The sequence below is a fragment of the Lucilia sericata genome, unplaced genomic scaffold, assembly GCF_015586225.1.
Source record: "Lucilia sericata isolate MDLA Ls3-8-SP2 unplaced genomic scaffold, ASM1558622v1 Contig000664F_arrow, whole genome shotgun sequence".
Classification (NCBI taxonomy): Eukaryota; Metazoa; Arthropoda; class Insecta; order Diptera; family Calliphoridae; genus Lucilia; species Lucilia sericata.
The window spans coordinates 133,313-140,773 of record NW_023994669.1 but is presented as its reverse complement, the minus strand read 5'-3'; the positions used below and the strand labels follow the sequence as shown (position 1 = coordinate 140,773).

General features: G+C 28.5%; 1 protein-coding gene across 1 annotated transcript in view; it reads left to right on the top strand.

Annotated features, from left to right (window-relative positions):
- The first annotated feature begins 4,324 nt into the window (after window positions 1-4,324).
- The window catches only part of LOC119607148 (cGMP-specific 3',5'-cyclic phosphodiesterase), a 136,373-nt gene continuing 133,236 nt past the window's right edge, over window positions 4,325-7,461 (top strand). The window contains exon 1 of the mRNA XM_037960950.1: window positions 4,325-5,477. The gene's annotated coding sequence lies outside the window, so the exon portion shown is untranslated. The remainder of the gene's footprint in view (window positions 5,478-7,461) is intronic.

The window sequence follows — 7,461 nt, the reverse complement described above, 5'->3', positions numbered from 1 at the left end:
TATTTTTCCTTAGATTTTTTAGTCTCAAATAATAAACTCTAACTTTGTTAAACACGTTTAAGTTTCTAAAAACTCGACAAAAGCAATTGATTTTCTTAAAGAGGTTTTATTTGGAGGCAAGAGTCAAAGATAGGCCCATGGTGGAATTTAGGTTTATTTATGCTGAATTTTGGCGGCATAATTGTATTTAAAAGTGAATTGTAGATGTTCAAATAATTTTCTTAAAAGAGACTATGTATGGAGTCTCTGATCAAATAAGACCCGATCCTTAGCAATACCATTTAAACTAGAAGAGTCACACATTGAATATGAAAATACAGCCGTTTCACTGAAGCAGATTAGAGTATCTGGTGGGAATCGAACCCGTAATCCTCAGATTGATAAGCTAGTACACTATCAACTAGTCTATCAGGTACCCCATAGTGTATATGTTTTTAGTAAACTTTTTAAATCGGTCCATAAACGAAGAAATATGATTGTTTTGTCAAATTTACATACCTGAGATGTCCTACTTCGGTGACCTTTTTCCCATTAGGTACTCTTCCTCTTTTCGCATGCGAAATTTTATCTGTTAAATCGACACAGAAAGTGATTCTATTTGGTATATTTTAAGGTGGGTTGGAAGTGTCATTCCATAATGGCTCAGGAGTTATGACACACTAAAGAGTGTCTTAGTGTCCTTGTGACTCTTATAAAACAGAAATGTATTAAACTATTTGTTTAAAATTTAAGAAACAGGCAGTCTGTTCCCAGATGCAATTGATCCTAAATTTGTGTATGTTTCATTTTTTATTTCCTTAAAAAGTATCAGGAATGGCCAGAGGAGGGGTTTTTAAATCTGGCGTATAACGTCCATGCACATTATGACTTTGGACATTATGTCGCGCCATCGTTTAGGAACTTCATTAAAATATGTATTCAGCCATATTTTCGTTCTAAAATCGTTATAATTAACTTAAATGTCTATTTTTTAAACGAAAACTTGAAATCGGCTGAAAACATTGTAATAGACCACATGTTCGCTTTTTGTTAAAAATAAATTGGTTTTAGCTTCCAAATTTTTTTCATTTTTTTTCTTAAATTTGATTCTTTAGCAAAAAATAAACCTTACCTCTTTCAAAACCATTTTTTGATCGATAAATAACTGCAGCAACCTGAGGTATTAAATGTTTTAATTCCATTTAATGACAGTATTTTTAAATTATTTTAAGTTACTTGAAGTACCCGGTTGTTTTAAATAATTTCCAACTGAAGAAAAGTGGCCACACGTTTTAAAAAATCACGTAATTAGCCAAATGTTTAACGGACAAATATATTTAAATATTGAATAAAGTTAAACAAGTTGTGGCAAAATTTTTACTTTATTTCTATTTAACCATATCAGAATTTTATTTCATTCTGCTTATTCCAATTCACAGTTATATGTATTGTGTTTACATGTTTCATTTTTATTTTGTTTCTCTTTTCAAATAATACTGTCATGCAAAACACATACTCGCTCACGCTTATAACTTGTATTTACGTTTAAAATTGACCTTCCCCCACTTTTGTTGTATCGGTTTCTTAAATGAATCTTGTCAAGTATTGCTAATACCCCATGCCACCTAATTCCCATACACAACTTTTTTATATGTTTTTAGTTATATTTTAGTTTGGAGTATTTAATGTGCCAGTAGTACGCAAATAAACTGCTATTAGCGAATTATTAGGGGAAAAAGAGCAAAAAACAAAATAAAACAAGTAACTAGACAGAGAAAAAGAGAATTAGAGAGAATTAAATTTGTTATTGTTTTACTTACAATATACTCATTGAGTATGCAAAGCGCACACTCACTGAGTGATTAAATTTAAATATATTGTTCCGGTTTACTGACATGTGTTTAGCACTTGTCAACTTAATTACAGTGGGTAATGAATGAAGTAATTAGTAATGAGTGGAATATTTAGTAACTAATGATATACATTTGAAATATGTACATATTATGTAATTTTAAAGTATGCTTAATATTATAACTTTGATAGACATATAAATCATACGCCCCCATGTCTTATGAATAACAAATACATATTTACCTCTGATAAGAACTTTATGAAAATATGAGGACTTCATTTACATTTAATTTATTTGTTAAACATTGAAATAATTTTTTGTTATTTATTATTTTTTATTATTTATCTGTAATAAAAATTAAAAACAATACATAATTTTACCTTTGACACCCTTTAAATATTCAAGTAACTGTCAATATTTTTTGTTTCTTTTTAATTTTTCACTTGATTTTGTCCCACTGTTAAAATAAAATATTTTGACCAGTTTAACTTTTCATAAACAAAAAAACTTACCCCCAACGGTTACTTATGAATGGGGTTAACTAGATTGAAAGAGAATATTATGACATAGAGTTACCATATTTTTTTGCTATGATATATTGTATTGTTTCCAAAAGTTTTATTTACACTTCTGATAGTCTTGATATTTTTATTTTAATACTTTAATATTTTAATAATGTGCTGATGACTAATCGACTTGGAATAATTTTCTGACTTGATTAAACCATATCCGTCCTTTCATCTGTTTGTCCGATCTGTCTTTGTGTTCATGTAAACGTTATTATCAAAGTAGAAGTCGAATTTTTTAATATAATCTATGAAGTTGCGTTATTTAGGCTCAATAACTAAACCTATTTAAAAAAGTTGAAATCGGTCATATTCGCCTATGTTTAATTTTATATACTCACCATCAATTTCGAAAAGTGACCTTTTATAAGGACATTATCGATATTAATATAAAATCAGGGAGATTTTCGTGATATACCCTTTAATAATGGGGGCTTGGTTAGATTGAACGATGTATTGACAATAAACAGATTTACTCGAAAAGGTGTAATATTATCGGATGGATTTTTCCGAAACTTATGAGAGATATTTTGGGTCTTACAAAACTTACTTAGTTCTGTAAGTTAAGACCATTTTTTGCAGGAAACCTTATATGGAGGATAGGGTCAAATATGGAAAGATGTTCGCTATAACAAACAGTATATGCACGACTGCAATCTTTCTCTTTTCGTTCGGAGACTATCGTGTTTTAAATAGACTCACAAACATGACTTAAAATCGAATAAGAATATAGATACTTAGCACAAAAGGGTCTACCTGCATTATATCGATGAGTTACAAACGAAATCACAAAATTAATATAGCCTCACCTGTTTTGATGGTGGGTATAAAAAGTAGTGCTCCATCACAGAAAGAATTATCATACACAGTTTCATAGAGGGAATAGGATATATACACGCCTGGTACCAAATTGACACCAAAGAGTTTATAATTTTTCAATAACATCCGTTGTCAAAGTATATACATACGTACGACAACACCATGTACAACGTTGCGTTGTCAACAATTCGTTGTCGAAATCTAAATTTTATACACATGCGTTGTCTAAATGTTAACAAACGTGGTAAGCTCACTATTGGCAACGGATTGTTTGTAAATAGTTAGCTTACCACGTTTGTTAACATTTAAACAACGGATGTGTATAAAATTTAGATTTCGACAACGAATTATTGCAATATTGTCAAAATTACATAGTGTTGTCGTACGTATGTATATACTTTGACAACGGATGTTATTGAAAAATTATAAACAGTTTCGTGTCAATTTGGTACCAGGCGGGTATATTTCTTTTTCCCTCTGTGTACTTCAATTATATAGATGTGTTATAAACGGAATCACAAAATCAATAAAGCATCATTTGTTTTGATGGTGGGTACAAAAAGTAATGCTTCATCACTTAAAGAATCATTACAAACAGTTTAGTGTAGTCGTAGAGGGGAAACGAGAGTCCTTAAAGGATTTTAGCTTATATTTAGTTTGGTTTGTTTTTGTAAAAGTACTTTTTATAAGTTGTTGTCGTGGACTACATGTAATATTGTTGTAGATATGCATAAAAATGGCAAACCTTAGAAATTTTGGAGTTGGTCCATAGTTGGTCTACGATTCAAAAAAGGACAATTCAGTTTTCATTCAGCAAACATATTTTCCCGTTATATTCTTTGCAAAATATGGCAATCTATTCCATAGAACACCCACCAGCTGAGTGTATGTTTTCATATAAATAGAGCAAAAAGGCAAATTTGCCAAAACTAACAAAAAAATATATACATACATATATATGTATGTAATTATTGAGAGTAAACAAAAAAACTAAACAACACTCACAAACACATACACTCCCAAATACTCGTGTACTCTCTTTTACGCACTTAGAACGACAACAAAAACAATTGTGAAGAAAATTTAAGGTGAAAATAATGCTTACATGACAGTTGTAAAATTATGACTGGAAAAAGCAGACTTGGCACAATTCTTAGGTCCCTAGACTTTAGCAGTCGCAAAGTGGCGCCATAGCTAAACGGGAGCAAAAATGAATTATCAAAAATATATATGCAAAGTGAAATAAAGTAAATTAAACAAATATTAAGCAAAAAAAAAAAAATCAAGAAAAAAAACAAGCTAACTGCTAAGCTAAGTGAAATATTAAATGTAACAATTGTTAATAAAAAACAACAATTGCAATAATCAACAAAATTAACAAAAGTTTAACAAAAAATTACAAAATAATACAAAAATTTTACTTTATTTGTTTTTTTTTTGAGCAATAAAAAAATTTATTAAAAAGCAGCTTTACATTGGGTGTTTGTAATACAATAACGGTATTTTTCGAGTTACTTAGTTTATGTGCGAATTACAATAAAAACAATTTGAAAGAGAGTAAAAGTGAGACAATATAAAAGAAGAAGAAAAATAAAAAAATACCACTGACCTACCCCCTTCCCCCTTTTTGGGAGTAAAAATTGAGTTTTGTTATTTTATTTCTTCTTAGTACACGTAGTAAAGTCAAACGTTTGACATGTTTTAATAGAAATAACGGATATTTTGCTCCTTCCAAAAGGAAAATTGAAAACAGAAGTGTTATTGTTATTTAAGGCTGATGGTTATTATTACCGGCGGTTTTTGAAAAAGAATTATGAAATAAATTCTTAATACAACAAGGTTTTTGGTATTTGAAGAAAAATTTATTGAAAATTAACAAAAATTAATAAAATAAAATATAGTGTTTTGAATTAAGTAAAAAAAAAAATGCAAATTAATTTATTACATAGAAATTGAATGTGCGTTTTATTAAAATAATTGTACGAATAAATATATTAAAATTAGTGTTATCATCATTTTTGTTAAAAAAAAAACAAAAACAAAACAAGCTGTATATAAAAAAGTGTTTAATCAAATGTAAACAAAACAAAATAAAAATAATAATAACATGAATAAAAATACAAACAAAAGAAATAAAATAAAATAACAAACACGCTGTGTTTTGTTTGGCTTTAAATTAACAACAATATACAAAATAATACTAAATACAAAAACAAAGTTAAATTTTTAATAAATTCCCCAAAATATTTACAAAAAAGAAGGTTCGTGTTAAAATTATTTAAGTCAATAATTATCAAATATTTTTTTGTGTTTTTAAGTCCCCTTTTTCCTCACTTTTTGTTTAAGCCCTTTTCTACAACGAAAATTTTGCTATTTACACCTTTTTTAGGCTATGCCTTTTTAAAATATTCTATAGCTACTTGTCGTTTAAAAACAAATTTTTATTATACCGTTTATTTTTATTTTATTAAATAAATTTGTTGTTTTATTTTTGTATGTAACCAAACATTTTTATTTATTGTTATTATTCTTCTAAAAGTTAATGTATGTATTTTGAAAAAAAAAAAAAAAAATGTTTTTAAAGTAAATTATTATTGTGCCAGGGTATTTGCTGTTTTTTGTTGTTGTTGGTCTTAAATTACTTTTTGTTGCCTTGTTTTTATTGACTTTTTCCCTTGTTTTTGTGAAAACAACAGTAACAGAGACACTGGTTTACGTTTTTAACATTTCCTTTCATTTCCCTCCCTACATTCTTTATTGTTGTCTTTGTTATTGTTTTTCTTTATCCTAGTACGTAATATGTATAAATATTATTACAAGGTACCCTACATTATATCCTAGTGGTAATTTCGTTGGGCTTGTTGTGTTAAACTAAACTTGATTTCTATAATGATTACCATTTTAATGCCAATTATCTGTTTTTTCTTATTTCTACTGTTTCAAAAAGTAAAGTTTTCCATCAGGTTTTTGGTTCTTTCTATTAGGTGTTTTCATATCGAATCGAATTTAAGATTTGAATTTCAGGGCCCAAATTATGGCATACGATATCGATCGAAATCTCCATTTAGATTCTATTGAGATTTCGATCGGTATCGTATGCCGCAATTCGGGCCCAGATTTGTTTCTTTCAGACTTTATTCTTCATAATCTCTCTTATTTGCCATTAATATTTTTAACTCTTTAATTCTGTTCAAGTTTTAATTAAAAGCAGAGGAAGGAAAAAAGAAAATTTCCCTTTACTATTCGTTATAGAAGACTGGTAATGTTAATATGTGTGTATTCGTTATACCGATCTTTGACAGTACATATTTCTTCCTTAATATAAAATGTGTCGAATTCACCAAGAAACAACTCATCAGGTTTTCATGATATCGAGTCCTAAAGTTTGGCCATAATCGTACCTAAACCTTTATTTTAAAGTCCACAGATTAGACTTTTAGACGACATTACAAATATTAAACAAAGATGAAAGGTGGTCCTATAGATGGACTTAGGTTTAAGGAGCTTAATGGGGGCTTAAGTCAATTATGAACTGAGCTCTATAGAATTTGAAATAGTGAAGAATATCTTCCAAAAAGTATTTTTTGTCCAATTTTACCTTGATTCCATAATAAACTAGAAATGGGATAATATATATGTATTCTAGGGTAAATTAAGGAGCGATCTTTATGAAATTTGGTAGGAAAATTTTGAATTTTGATTATACTTCACAGTACTGGCTTTAGTTATATCGTTGCAAAACTTTTTATATCGCTTGACATCATAGCTTTTTTGGATCGAATTTTATTATACTTCACAGTATTGGCTTTAGTTATATCGTTGTAAAACTTTATATATCGCTTGACATCTAAACTTTTTTGTTCGCAGCGTAGTTAATTTGGTAAACTTTTTACGTTTTTAAAACAACTTGGATTAAATAGAATTATTTTTTCTACTATATTTTTAATCGTATTTCTCGGATGTGAATGAATTTTTCGATCTGCTGCGTATTTAAAAATTGCTCGTTGTTTTTGTAACACGACTGACTTTGCTCTATCTTCGATTTTGTTTAATTCTAACTTTGTTAGAGGCTTTTGGATGAATATTTCGCTATATTGAGGTTTTATAAATCAGAATTTCTTTGTTATAGATATATTGTATTTCTGTATGAAAACGTTAGCTATAGAGAGTTTTATTAAGGGACCCAGAAAACAATTCGTTATATAAGGATTGTTTGGTATTTACAAAACTTTTGTGAAAAACTGG